Consider the following 13,215-nt stretch of genomic DNA (forward strand, 5'->3'; position numbering starts at 1 on the left):
TCAGCCCGTCATGAGCCGTGGAACGCTCACACGCGTGGATAATTCCCCTGCTGTGCTGAGCGTTCCACGGGAACGGGTGCAGCTGTGATGAGCTCAGCTCGTCATGAGCACCGGAGCGCCGTGCCTCATGACGAGCTGAGCTCGTCATGAGCATGGGGGCGCTGTGCGCGCCCTTCGCCCCCCAGCACAGCGGGGGAATTACCCCCCGCAGCGAAGGGGTTAAATCCAAGACAATCCCAGTACAACTTCACCATTGTTGTTTCCTGTGATTTGAGCACCCTATAAAATATGTAGAATTTATGCTTTACACTGAATCAAAAATGCAGAAGTAAATATTAGGAGTGCCGGGGTACAATTGTTGTTTTACATTTTAGAATCTGTAGCAATTTGTTTTTCAAAGAAAACTCCAGATCCCACCTGTCACACTGTGGTCCACCAGCTAAATCTCTAAATAAGGCCTAATGTATGAATGGAAAACTTTTTTTCAAATTTTGGCCCTCAATACACCATTACCAGGAAAATCAGCAGTGTATTTCATAGCCAGGATAATACCAATATTAGGGGAATAGGTACTTTCTTGGAGCAAAATTCCAGAGGTATGGTGGATTTTCACAGTTTAGCTTCCAGAGAGCATACTCCTGGGGTCTTCTGTCACTGTTTCAAGTTAATAGATAGGTAATTAGTGGTTCATTACCAACATATTTTCATTTTGTGGAGAATTACCGAGAAATAATAAAGTTTATGGTAGGCTAGAGCTCAAACGTTTTAAGATTTTAGGGAGGATATATATGACACAAAGCCATTTCTAGGAAACCCCTCCTTCGTCTTTGTGTGAGAGATTAGGTAGGGAACAGAGAACAAGGCAGCAACACCAGCATGGATTTTGAAATTCATGCAAAGATTTAGATGTAGTTAGGAACACAATTAGAAACAAATTTAACCTGACCTCGGATAACGTTTAAGATCCGCTGGACTAGATCAAACAGCGACATCAGGGTTTTTTCTTTTTTTTATCCCGTGCTGCTCTACAAGTCCTTTATTTATATTTAATTGTAAACGTTCACCCTGTCAACGGGAATAACCCCAGGTGTAGGTGCTTTACCCAGTAACTCCCTCAAGATTGTCCACTGTTTTCTCCACGCATATTTAGGCAGGTTTTACCAGCCAAAATGTGTACGCTGAAGGAAAACCGGTAGTGCGTTTTAAAGGTTCATATTATAACCCAAATGCAAATGGCAAAAAAGTTTTGAAACTAACAGCTTAATTTAAACTTGAGCGGCCCGCTGGGGTAGTGGAAGCGTCTAACACCCCCTGCTGGAATGGCAAGCTTTCTCCCCAGAATTAGTGACTCCTGTCGACCAGTTGGGTCATTTGTATCCTGAATGCAAAGACATCTGATGAAGAAAACGGGGGCGGTAGGTAATTTACTGTCACAGGAAAAGAGAGAATTACTTTGGCTGCAGCATACGGAGCTGTATAAATATGGCATTCAACAGTGGATTAAAAAATGTTCAGTTGTGCCCTTTCAAAACACGTTTTCATGTTCTTTCCATTGCAGATTCATATTATATGTTGCCTGTGTAATATTAGCCTCTGCACATTAGGGAATATAAGGTACAGTACACATTTTCAGACTGACATGGAAATCTTTCAGAAAGCTCCAATTTCCTTGTACTTTTTTGTACCACACAGATTCTAAAGATGTGCGGCTGGGGAAAACACCATTAATTGTAAGGGACCAATACACCATCTCACAGAAATATAATTGAATAGCAAAACACTTCACGGAAAGCATTCTACACAGCTTACGTTATTCCGAAGCAAATCCAATTATACCATGCTCTCAGTAAATAGCTTGTTCTTTGAATACATCTCGAGAAACCGCGAGTGCTTTGCCCATAAAATGGTTCAACACATTCTAAAGCCAGTGGTTTATGTTGTTCGAAATATATTCTTAAACATAACCTTGTGGTTTTTTTTCCGTTTGCCAACAAGTATTATCTGAGCCAACGGCTCTTTAGACTGTAAGGTGTGAATTGAAATCCGGGAACCAAAATTCGCTCAGACTGGCCCATTCAATGTGTCTGCTGAACTTAAATTCCCAGATGTAGTGAATGAACCGGAGATGAGATGAATCCTAAAACTCCAACTAAACGCCCAAGGCTGGACTGAGATACAAGCAGTCCTGGGAAGTGTTTTAATACCAGCCCAATATTATCACTATGCGTATTAATATGTAAAAAAAAAAAAATGTAAAATAAATAAATAATAATAATTAGTGCCAAGCCCCAATATTTTTCTCAGGAGGGTGTCGCATCAATCAGTGTCAGCTTGATTATCACAACCTACTGCTAGTACCATATCTACCTGCAAGAGGTTCGTTACTGTTGCTCCGGGTATTTGCGGGGATCTGAAAACGAAAATATCATTTGTGGCTGACGCAAGCTGTGCCAACCTTTCTCGTCCTTACACATCTAACTGTATTCTTCAAACCTGCACAGGAACCTCACTTCCATCACGAAATCACACCTCATTCTCCTCTCGCCACTTGCGCAGCTAATACTCTCCGTGCATGCAACTATTTCCTCTCTCCACCTGTCTTACTGGCTCTACTCATTTCTTACCTGCACAACTAACCTGACTTTCCTCCTTCTAGGTTATGTGGTTCATGCAAGACAGCTTCTCATTATGCACCCCATTCACTATTTCAACATCGTAACTCCTCTGGGTTTATCTAGCCCCATTCACCAGACGCCATTCGACCCCAAATATTTCCCTCTCCCCTACTCCAGGTGTCTCCCCGAACCTACATCCTTATTGATATTGCTTGGATCTGGGTCCTACAGAATGTATTAAGGCATATAAGAAACTGGGACTTGGCTTTCGCGCCGCTGAGAGATGGCGGGTCGCGCTTGAGCTCTGCGGCATCGGAGGCTACCAGGAGGATTTCTGCTTCCTATTGATGGCGTCTGGGCACTGAAATAGACATTTCCGATTTGGGAATATGCTGTGCCTATTTCCAAGCGCTTCTTTTCCTCCTTTGGTGGCTGAAACCTGATTTTTGGACATTTGAGGCTTTGCTCACTGGATTTCACGTTGCGGCCGCCATTTTGTTTTTTGTTTTTTGGCGCCGATAGCGTTTCTCCTCAGCAAACCTGTGACAGCTCCTCCGAATTAGCTGCTAACGCTGGATTTCAGGTACTCTGGCCACAATTGCCCCTTTCTTGTTCCTAAACGGCCTTTTCCTATGTTTTTGGGCAACAATATGGAACATTTTCTTCTTTTGGACTTTAGGGTTGTGGTCTTTGCCTTCTATTGATATTCGCCCATAAGTGATGGCCCATTTTTACGTCAGAGTTGCTTACTCTGCCACATCTGCTATTTGGGGCCTGTGCACTCCCTTTTTCTTCGCTTTTTCACTCTTTAAATATAGTTTTCCCTATCTTTTTGCTGACGACCACCATTTTGTCTACTGATGACGCTTCCTCTGGACATTGCTCTTTTTTATTGACTCTCTGAAGATATTACTGAGTCTTTTTGTGTCAGTATTATATTTACTTTGTGGTCCTCCACATTTTTTCTATCAGTGCACAATATTTTTGGTGTGACCATTGCGGCTTTTTTTGCCTCTTGTACCCTATGGCAGCCAATATGGGTCTATCTCCGAATGCTAAGGATTCCAAGGACTCCAAGGGTTCTCTGAAGAGATCAAAACAAAATTCTCCTACTCCTGAGGCCAATCAAAAAGACAAGAATTCTACGTTGGATACCATTCTGTCACGCCTGAATGCTGTTCACAATATTGCGCAATCTACCAAGACCAATACTGACTTATTACAAGTTGAAGTGGCGACTATTAGGAATGATTTTAAAGCCTTATTCCTTCATGTTTCGACTGCGGAGACACGTATAAGTGGTGTTGAGGATAATGTGCAACAGCACTCTAGGTCCTTATTACAAAGGGAACGCTCAATGGCGGCATTACGAAGAGACCTCACGGAGCAGGAAGATCGGAATCGTAGAAGTAACTTGTGAATTTTTGGCCTACCGGAGGATGCGGAAAAGTCAGCCCCCTCTATGATAGACTTCCTGTACCAATGGCTTCCTTCTACTTTGCAGATTACGTTTCAGAAAGATTTTGAGATTGAACGGGCCCATCGTGTTCCTTCCTTTCGTTCCAAGTCCTCGCCTGACCCTAGGGCGATAATTTTTAAAACCATTACGTCATCAACAATCCGAACAAATTTTGGCTCACATGAGGAAGGTCAAGGTAGTTCATTGGGAAGGTCATCGTATTTCAATATCACAAGACTTTGCCAGAGATACGGTCATTAGAAGGAAGGGTTTTCTTAACTTACGGAAACGTCTGACGGACATGAACATCCCCTTTTCCTTTGCTGGTCCTTCGAAATTCCGGATCACTTTTAAGGGCCGGTCTAGAATCTTCGACGAGCCTGCTGACCTATCTTCCTTCGTGGATAATCAGATGGAGTCTCAGATGGATTCCGCTCCTGTTCCTGGTCCTTCTGGATCCTGACTCATTTTTGTTTTTTCTATGATGTTCTACTGCATTCTATTTGTGGTTTGCTATGTTCCTGTGATCCATGCTTGGTTTATCTTCTTAACTTTCCCTTGTATACACATGGGGCAGATTTATGAAGGCCTTGCGCCGCTGGTGCGTCATTTTTAACATGGGAAAAAGTAACGCACCGGCGGCGCAAGGCCTTTATAAATCTGCCCCATGGTTTCTGTCACTCTTTATAGTTAATATGTTGTAAATTGTTATACTATAGCCTTTGGTTTGTTTGTCTTTTCTCTTATATATTGTTGTTTCTGTCTTCTCTCCATTTCCTTTTACGTCACTCTCGTGTTGATCCTTATTATCTTGGCTGAAATTTTTCATGTTGTTCCATGTTTCATGTTTGGCTGTCTTTTAGATGTCTCATTTCTCCTTTTCTATCCTTTTGTCCAGTCCTTTCCTGTCGAGTGTTGTGTTTGTTTTCGTTTTGACGGATTTGTGTTGTTCATTGGTAATTAGTACTCTATTGTTTTATATTTTTCTGGTTTCTTTTTTCTTTTTGTTTCTTGTCTTATGCGGCATGATCTATATGTTACAATGCATTTTAAATTTGTTATGCTCTGTATACATCTGCATTTCATTATAGCACTCAAGTTATTTTACACTTCATCTTCCTCTTATAAATGATAGATACATAGTTCATAAGTATATTCTACATGTTTTGCTGTTCATCTTACTATATGTGATGATTTTGTATTTATTGCATATTTATTGCTCCGGTTGATTCTTGTTATACTTCTTATATTGCATTCCATGTCTTAGTTTTTTCACCTTTAACTAAGATTTTTATAACAGGTGCTTGGCCTGGTTGGCTTGTATTTATTTTTATAATATGCTTAAATTGATTTACTTATGCTATTTTTTCGAGTTGCTCTCAGTCAGCCCTTTACACCTTGTCTTTCTATCGACATTCGTTATGGGTTTTTTCATGAATTGTTTATCTTCCTCCACTGGTGGTTCCCTCCTGTGCCTCTCCATGTCCCCCCTGATATGAACTTGGTCCTTTTTAGACCTCCCCTATTCGATTTTTTTCTTCTCGCCTCTCTATTCTCCTTCTTGCATTTCTGTTCTTCCTTTTCTTTCTCTACTTTTTCTTCTCTCTCTTTTTCTCTCTTTTCTTGGATCTTCTGTTGTCACTCCCCTTGTCTGTTGTGGATGGTGGATCTTTCGTTGTTTGATTTTGTATTTTTCTTTCTCCCTTTATTATCGGTGTACTATGAGTGTTTTGCTTTTGCAGCAGTATGCCTGGTTTGAATGTTTTGTCCCTTAACGTTAAGGGCTTAAACCATCCGGTAAAAAGATCGAAAATTCTGGATTACTGTAAATCTTTATCTTCTGATTTGGGTTTATTACAGGAAACGAAAGTTTCTTACAAGGAGGCTTTATGTTTGAGGAAAGACTGGGTTCTTGATGTTGTATGCTCTGATGCCTTAGGCAAAAAGAATGGTGTAATTACATTAATTAAAAAAAATTCTGGTTTATCAGTGGTCTCTGCTGAACATGACTCAGAGGGCCGTTGGTTATTGTCCAGGCTTTCTGATGGTACTAATGATCTCTATGTTTTAAATATTTATGCTCCAAATGATGATGACCCCTCGTTCTGGCGAGCGATTACTAAAAAGTTGGTTGATACACCGCATCAAGGTAATCTCATTGTTGGTGGTGATTTCAATTTACCAATGGACCCCTTGCTGGATAGGAATTCTGCCTTTATTTACCGTCCTCCTAGAGCGCATAAGCAAATGTTGAATATGTGTTCCTTTGTTCAGCTCCAAGATATTTGGCGCCTTTATAACCCCACAGGTAGTGACTTTTCTTTCTTTTCCTCGCCTCATTCTAGTTTCTCTCGTATTGATTATCTTTTGCTTCATTTGTCTCTTGTTCAGTCTTCTTCCTCGCCTCGCAATCATCCTATTCTCGTCTCTGATCATGCTGTTGTTTCTATCTCTCTCTTGTCCTTTGCTCCTAAGCAAGGACCTCGCTCTTGGAGACTGAATACAGAAATCCTTCATGATGAATCTCTGGTTCTAGCTTTATCTAATGAAATTGAAAATGTATTTGCCGTTAATGCTGGTTCGGTTAGTTCCCCAGTAGTTTTGTGGGATGCTTTTAAATGTACTCTTCGGGCCATATTATTAAATGTATGGCGAAGAGAAATGCTGACATCAAAAAAGAACTTACGGATTTATCAGATAAGATCAAATGTCAAGAGATTCTTTATCGTGGCTCTAAAGACCAAAAGTGCTTACAAACTATTAAGAATTTAAAATATTCCTACAATACTATTGTTACTAACAGAGCTCACATTGGGGTTCAGGCCCAGAAATCTAAACGCTTACGAATAAAAAATCGTGCAGGTCGAATTTTGGCAGCGACATTGAAGTTTCAGGATTCTAATTTTAAATCTTCTCGAATATCCTCCATTAAGGACAGCTCTGGGGTCAACAAACTTCAAACCAAAGAAATTCTTGACGTCTTTCGGGTCTTTTATAGTAAGCTTTATACTCCCACTAACCAATCCTCTTTTGAGCATTGTCAAGCATTTTTAAAGACAATTCCTATTCAATCTGTTTCGGCGGAAGACGGTCAGAAACTAGGTGGTCCGATCCTTCTGAGGAAATTATTTCTGCAGTTAAAGCTACTCGGTCTGGAAAGGCTCCCGGGCCTGATGGGTTTCCCATTATGTTTTATAAAACCTTTCTGTTGTTCCTCGCCTTAAGTCTGTCTTTGAAGCTTTCATTCAAGGGGGAGCGGTCTCGGGTTTCGGCAACTGATGCCACCATAGTGGTGAGCCCGAAAGAGGGTAAAGATCACTCGGATCCCACAAATTATCGCCCTATTTCCCTTCTTAATATGGAAGCAAAGATTTTTGCCAAGATATTAGCCAAGCGGTTGGAATTATATATTCCTCAGCTCGTTCACCCTTCTCAGACGGGTTTTGTCAAGGGTCGTTTGGCTAGAGACAACATTCGTACCTTCTGTCATATTTTGGGTACGGCTAAGAGATCGCACCTTCCAGCGGCTGCTCAAGCCCTTGACCCCGAGAAGGCTTTTAACAAGGTTTCTTGGCCTTTCTTACATGCTATACTATGTGCGCATACATTTGGTGATTCTTTTATAAATATGACTATGTCTTTATATGCTCAGCCTAGAGCAAATATTAGGGTTAATGGATCTACGTCTTCGTTTTTTAATCTTCGTCAAGGCACCAGGCAAGGTTGTCCCCTGTTCCCGCTTTTGTTTTTATTATCTATTGATCCGCTCCTTAGATTAATTGGCCTCCATCCGGATGTTAAAGGGTTTACTTTTGGTCCACATTGTATAAAAACTGCTGCCTATGCGGATGATGTTCTCATTTTCTCAGATGATATTGAGCGGTGCCATTCCCGCGATTTCAGATACTATCTCTCTTTTCTCTGATGTTTCTGGGTATACCCTTAATAGGGATAAAACGGAAATGTTCCCCCTAAATGCTTATCGTTTTTTGGCTCATATGGGTTCTGCAGGATTTAAATGGCAATCTAAACAGCTTAAATATTTGGGGATCTGGTTCTGTAGCACTATTTAAGATACAGTAGCCTATAACGAAGCTCAAACTCTAATTAAAGTGCGGCATCTTTTAGATACCTGGTCCCCCAAACATATCTCCTGGTGGGGTCGTTTACAAACCTTGAAGATGATGATTACACCCATCATTAGTTTTGTGCCTTCTATGCTCCCTTTCTTTTTTTCATGAGGTGGATTCCATTACTTCCAAATTTCTTTGGAATGAGAAGAGAGCCAGGATTGCATACAAATTTCTAAGGAAACCTTATGATATGGGTGGCTGTAATTTTCCTGATTGGGAGAAATATCAAACTGCTTTTTTAGCCTCGCAGGGAGCTCTCTGGTTCTCCTCGGCCCCTGGTCATATTCCCTCTTGGTTCTTGATTGAACAAGATCTTTCCTCTCCCTTACCACCTTCTTCCTTTTTAACTACCTCTACCTTATCTATTCCTTTTTCTCGCTCGATCATCTTAGATACCATTGCAACAGTTAAGACAGTCGATAAGAGAGTTGCTATTCCAATTCATAAATCGAGATGGTCTTCTCTATGGCGTAATCCTAGAATTAAATGTATTATTGATCCCAAGTTGATCTCATATTGGGCTACTAAAGGGATTACACTGTACGACATCTCTATGACTTAAACAATGATCCGTTGTCTTTTTCTTCCCTTTCTCAACAATTTTCCCTCACTAACTTGGACTTTTACACCATCCTGAAAATAAATGTTGCTATAGCCAAACTGCGTCTGGATCCAAACTCTCCTACCATTACGTTATTCCAATTGTGGCTTTGATGCGGTCATGTGGCTACCAAAATTTATAAATTCCTGTCCTCCACTTCCTCTGCCCTGAGTACGGTTACCCAGACGAAATGGTTATCTCATTTTGATCAGGAAGTTTTTAATCATATTTCTTCAGAATCTTGGCAGCTGATCGGGAAGCTTTCTCTCCGCAATAAAGTTGCCCCTTCTTTAATCCAGTCTAAATTTTTCTCTATCAATCTTCTTCATTGGACTCCGGTACACTTACACTCTCTTCACTTGAAGGAAAATGATCTCTGTTGGAGTTGTGGTTTGTCTGCTCGTGACTATCCACATATGATTTTTGAGTGTTCGCTTCTTCAATCCTTCTGGGATTCAATACATAAACATCTTCAGTTGATTTTTAATCTTCGATTCCAGCTCTCCTTTCCCATTATTATGTTGGGCCCACTGGCTTCCCGGGTTTTCCTGCCTTTGGATTCCTTAGACTCACAATTAATGGGCCTTTTGCTGACTGTTGCGGTGAAAGTGATTCTGGAATGTTAATCTTTTTCCTCTGTCTCATATCACACTTGGTGGGCATGGGTCTCCTTTTTGAGAAGTGCTCATACTTCGGTTGATGAGGCTCATCTTTCTCCTTCGATTTCTAATAGTGTTTGGAGAACTTTAGACTCATATATGAATTTAGCTACGAAGGGTTTAGTTGATCAATATCCCTTCGTCTCGTCTAGCTGAGTGTTGTCATTGTATGTTTTTGTAGTCCCTCAGAAGATCCTTCCTTTTCCTTCCTCTTCCTTTTCTTCCCTTCTTCTATCTTCCTTCTCACTCTTTTTCTTCTTTTCTTCTTTCCTTTTCTCTTATGTGTTTCTTTCTCCTCCCATGGTGATACCTTTGATGTTTACTATGGTCTCTATGCTTCAACTGTTCTTCTTTTATGATCCATTTAAGACTTAGTTTAGGTTCACTTTGCTTATAACTTATTTATGATTGGTCTTTTGTCCTTCTTCAATTTTCATCATTTGTATCACCTTTTATGGTATTTTAACTATTTTTATGTTCCTCTATAACTAATAAATTTATTGAACACAAAAAAAAGGCATATAAGAAACTATTACTGAGTATTGTCAGCCAGCTGCTTCCCAGCAAAGCACATCTCACTCGTTTAAGTCACCCAAGACTCTAAGATCCTCTGGGAAAACCTGTTGATAGTCCTTGGTGTGGAGAGAAATGTAGAGCCTTCCAGTGAAGTACACAAGGCCTGTCTTTTCTTTTATAAAGATTTGAAACCCTGGCTTTCAAAAAAAACAAAAAACGAAGTATACCCTTCTTATCTTTTGTGTTCGACTAGTTGCCCTGATCACATCCTAATCTGTATTTAGTCACAAAAATCGTCCTGCTTTCAACAGAAGAGCATTACAATTTTTTAAACGTTGAGGGCCTCATTTATGAGGCCCTATCAGCACTTTTGCACCACCGGAATGTCACTTTTTTTAACGTTCTTTTGGCGCAATGTGCCACTGGCATATTTATAAGGTCATGTGAAACCACGTTCCGTGGCTTTTCATGCCCTTATAAATATCTGCCCCTTTCATGTAGAAAACTTCATGAAAGGGGAGTTCCATGGGTGTTGCTGGGGGCTTTCCCAGCAACATCCATGCCTTTTGACACTGCCCCAGATTTACGAGAAATCATAAGTCTGAGGGAGCGCCATAAACAACAAGGAGAATTATCTTTATTTTGCCTCGTTTTTCCACTTTCTATGTGTGCTGCATTCTGCAGAACACATAGAAAGAAAAAAGCCTCTTACGACTGTTTTTGTGTACCGGAAGGTTTCCGTTCCTGCACAAAAAGAATCCTTCCTGCAACACAGGCACCCTTTCACCAAGGTGTAAAGGTGCCTGCGTTGGTGCACGGCAGACCATTGTGCGCCAGCCGCAGGGGTAAAGGACAGGATTGCGCCATATCTAATCTGTATTGCACATTCCTGACCTTTACTTTTCCCATAGGGTAGCGCAGCAGCAAGGCCAGCTGTGCTTCCCTAAGGCAAAAACCCCATAAATGAGGCCCTGAGAGTATATACATGTATAGGTGATTGGGTTCCTGAAGAAAGTGAAAGATTTTGTGATACACCCACTTATGTGGGTGGTCAATGTATCATTAGTAGATAAGGGAGGCCTGTACTCGAGAAAATTATTCCTAAAGTTACCAATGGCAATTATCATCTCTGTTAAGCAGTTTTTAATTTTTTTTAGGGGCAGATTGAGTGTTTGGTGGATAGGATACTCTTTCGCATTTCACTCACAACTAGTGGCAAGTTTGATTACATTGTGAGAGGGGAGGCCTTTAAAACAAATTTACCTAATTGACAATTTGGAATTCCAATGGTCTAAGCAACCGCTCTTCAATATCACCACAACCAATAGATTTGGGGTCCTTGAAGCAGTGGATTGACTCAAACGTAAGGGGTTTGGGTTGAAGGGGCATACCACCTGGAAGAGTTAGAGGGGAATATTGTCCAAGCAGGGGAGACCGTAGACCAGCATATCATACTAGAAGAGGATGAGACCAGTGGGAGGTTGAGAGAGATGGTAAGGGGTAACAAGGCAGAATCCAAAGGAGTTAAAACTAACAGCCAATTCCGTATTTTCAATAGCGAGAATTCTCAGAAGTCAGGCTTATGTACTGGTGGGATTTTGCACCCCCGTCCCCAGAACTTGCGGCCAAAGATAGTCGGCCGGATCTATCGAGGTTGCGAATTATGTCTTGGAACGTAGATGACCTTGCCCCCAAGATGGCTAATCCTGATTGGGGGAGCTTTATTGAGCAATATGAAATCTGTATGTTTCAAGAAACATGGGCAAGGGGGAAATCCCCAAACTAGGCTATGCCACATACACCATAGCAGCGTCATCAGGGGGGAAAGGGGAGGCCGCCAGCTAAGCTGTGCACCTGGGTGGGGACTCATTTGGGTTGGACATCTACACAGCTAGAAACATCTTCAAATGACATTCTGTGTGTCCTCCTTAATTTCCCTTTAAGGATTACAGTTGCTCTAATAAATGTCTACTGGTGACCAGTTAGCCGCAATCAAGAGTTAAAGACATTCCTTGCTACTATCCCTGATAACTATCTGGTGATTGTAGGTGGGGACCTCAATTGACAGTACGAGCCCCTAGAAGGTATGAACAAGGACAACCTGATTATATTTTGGTTAGTATAACATCATGGCACAGGGTAGTAGACTTTAAGATTGTGCCGTGCCACGATAGTGACCATAATGCCCTGAGGGTACCACAGATTTGGCTATACTGGCGGATGGCAGATTGACTCTCACTAATTGTAGGAAGAGAGTCCGATGCGCGGTATTAAGTCAATCTCAAGAAAAGTTAAGCGCCCTGTACCGAACTGTTATTCCAATTCTCATAGATTCTATTCAATCTGTCTCGGATGACAGCACCCAAATTGAAATACTGAAGGTCGCCCTAAATCATACTAGGTTAACACCCACTACGGCTGATTTTTTTCTTCCCAATCAAAAAAGTTAGTATTAACTGGACACCCTTCCATCCTTGGTACAACGAAAAATGTCGAAAGGCTAAAATAGCTCTGATTTCTGCCATTAAGGCTAATGATAGACCCCTAATTAAAACCTATAGAACGGCCTATCGAACTAGTAGTGAGGAGGCAAAAAAAGGGTGGGAGAGTGACAAGTGAGGAACTCTTAGAAGCTACCTGGGCACCCCCGACATGAAGACATTTTGGAACGTGGTAAACACAGGTAGCTCCGAAGGAAAGCTGTCAATAGAACCAAACCTAGGGGCAAATGTGTGAAAGGACCATTTTGAGTCCCTCTACTCAAGGGCAAAGCCAGAGGTCAATGTAGCGAACAACGCATGTTACTCCCTGCAGGACGATCGCTCTAATGTAACTATGATCACCACTAGAGCGAGGGATGATACCCAGATGATAACTCTCACAGAGGTAACCGGTGCTCTAAGCCAAATTGCTCCCGGTAAGGCACCAGGGATAGACAAGATACCTGGGGATTTGTTCTGCAGTGAACCAACTATTTGGTCTCCATATTTCTGGATTTTATTCACCGCCGTCATGAAAGGCATGGCAATCCCTACTAGTTGGGCCGGGGTTGAAATAATGCCAGTTTATAAAAAGGGATCCCCGATGTTGCCCACAAATCATAGGCCCACAAGCCTTATTGACATTAGCCAAAAAAATGGATATGTGTTGTTATACCGCCTGCAGAGCTGGATGGAGGTTCAAATAACCAAGAGAGGGGAGGTAGAGTAACACAGTAGGTTTCTTACTCCAC

The sequence above is a fragment of the Lissotriton helveticus genome, chromosome 6 (assembly GCF_964261635.1).
Source record: "Lissotriton helveticus chromosome 6, aLisHel1.1, whole genome shotgun sequence".
Taxonomy (NCBI): Eukaryota; Metazoa; Chordata; class Amphibia; order Caudata; family Salamandridae; genus Lissotriton; species Lissotriton helveticus.